At 37.5% G+C, this 2,091-nt stretch overlaps 1 long non-coding RNA gene across 1 annotated transcript; it reads left to right on the top strand.

Moving 5' to 3' along the window:
* The first annotated feature begins 884 nt into the window (after positions 1-884).
* Positions 885-1,432, top strand: LOC149980797 (uncharacterized). The gene is made up of 3 exons (XR_016483124.1): positions 885-957; positions 1,059-1,105; positions 1,307-1,432. It is a non-coding gene; the product is annotated as an uncharacterized LOC149980797 (long non-coding RNA).
* Positions 1,433-2,091: the final 659 nt, after the last annotated feature.

Raw genomic sequence — 2,091 nt, 5'->3', positions numbered from 1 at the left:
ACACAGCCAGGGCAACTAAGGAGTGGCTCCGTAAGAAGCATCTCAAGGTCCTGCAGTGGCCTAGCCAGTCTCCAGACCTGAACCCAATAGAAAATCTTTGGAGGGAGCAGAAAGTCCGTATTGTCCAGCGACAGCCCCGAAACCTGAAGGATCTGGAGAAGGTCTGTATGGAGGAGTGGGCCAAAATCCCTGCTGCAGTGTGTGTAAACCTGGTCAAGAACTACAGGAAACATATGATCTCTGTAATTGCAAACAACGTTTTCTGTACCAAATATTAAATTCTGCTTTTCTTAAATATCAAATACTTATGTCAAGCAAAAAATGCTAATTAATTACTTAAAAATCATACAATGTGATTTTCTGGATTTTTGTACCAATGATAAAAATTACAGACCTCTACATGGTCGCAGTTGTAAATGAGAACTTGTTCTCAACTAGCCTACCTGGTTAAATAAAGGTGAAATAATTTTTTTTTTTAAACAAACATGCTTTGTAAGTAGTCCTACTTACAAAGCATGTTTTTTTATTTTTTTTATTTCACCTTTATTTAACCAGGTAGGCTAGTTGAGAACAAGTTCTCATTTACAACTGCGACCATGTAGAGGTCTGTAATTTTTATCAAACCTGCAAAATCAGCAGTGTATCAAATACTTGTTCTCCCCACTATATATTCTCTTGCTAATGCAGTTGTTTGAATGGTTGCATAGTATTCATTTGATTTTTTGAAACATTTTATTTGATTGCTATATATATATATATATATGATGAGTGGTATAGTCTTAAACCAATGCTTAAAGACTTAAACCACCCCTCTCATATGAAGAGTGGTATAGTCTTAAACCAATGCTTAACGACTTAAACCACCCCTCCAATATATTTCAGGATGATGTAGAAGACGTCCCCGTCCCCCCAAGAAGTCACAGCATGTCACATCAGCATCCAGCTCTGCAGGATCAGGTACTGTATAGGCTATTAGCTAAAGTAAGGTGCATTATTGTACACACATCCCTAGAGGTTCCCTTACATTACTTAATGACCACAATCTGTTTTCTTTCTAGACGATACTGAAAACAAAATGCACGGCGAACTGGGAGCTGTGAACTGGGTATGTAGTCTACTGTGTGTAATGCTGAAGGCTTGACGCATGGCAAGATATAATAGTTGTGATTACTTGAGTAGTTATAGATATCACTGAAAACCCCTTCAGTAATAGTGGCTTTTACTTTGCATGGTGGTATTGTGAAAGTGGGGTGTAATTTGACTTGATCACCCAATGAGGCACTACTCTTAATATTTATTCTTCAAGGAAGCAGATGTTCTTCTAAGGGACACCCTAGAGGCAGCTAGGTGGTGCAAACTCCCAACATTTAAAGGCACCGTTTCCCTCCCTAGTGTAATTGGGATGGACGGGGAAGACCGCATTACAAGCCTTAAAGAACTACGGTTGTATGATGGCCTGGATGAAGAGGAACATATTTTCCTCAAGGAACCCTTCATGTTCTCGTTCCACTTACAGAGAGATGATGAGATGTTCTATGTGGAGGCAGTTGACAACAAGAAAATGAGTGTATTCTGGAGGAGCAGAAGTGAAGCCATTTTTGAGGAGTGTCAAGCCTTGTTTTTCTCTGCTGGGTTAATTGTGTTCTGCTGTTTAGTAAACATGACATAGAAGTCACCTGCGTCTCTGATCTCTTTACTGGAGACCGTCTAGCGTAATGTAGGAAGCATATTCAGCGTGTCAGTACGTCTATATGGTGTAGTCTGTCTTCATTCTCATGAGGAAAGTAAACGGCATTAGAAATCAGGATAGGTAGTAACTGTGTATATATGCTCAATTAAATAATATCATACAAAGATATAACATTTATCAACACAATTTTAACAGTACATTTTCTTTTTCTTTTGGAAAAGTTTTATTGACACATTTCCTTTAAAAACAGCTCATACATTTTTTACATCATTGATACACATAAAAACGGCAACAAAGCATAAAACACAGCATTTGAAAGTTACATTTAAATTTGTTAAAAAGTACATGTTGTTAAAACTAATGAAAACAACCATGAATAAAAGTACTTTCCTTGTAAAAAC

The sequence above is a fragment of the Oncorhynchus mykiss genome, chromosome 9, assembly GCF_057628025.1.
Source record: "Oncorhynchus mykiss isolate SJ-2025 chromosome 9, ASM5762802v1, whole genome shotgun sequence".
Lineage (NCBI taxonomy): Eukaryota > Metazoa > Chordata > Actinopteri > Salmoniformes > Salmonidae > Oncorhynchus > Oncorhynchus mykiss.
This window is presented reverse-complemented; position numbering and strand designations above follow the sequence as displayed.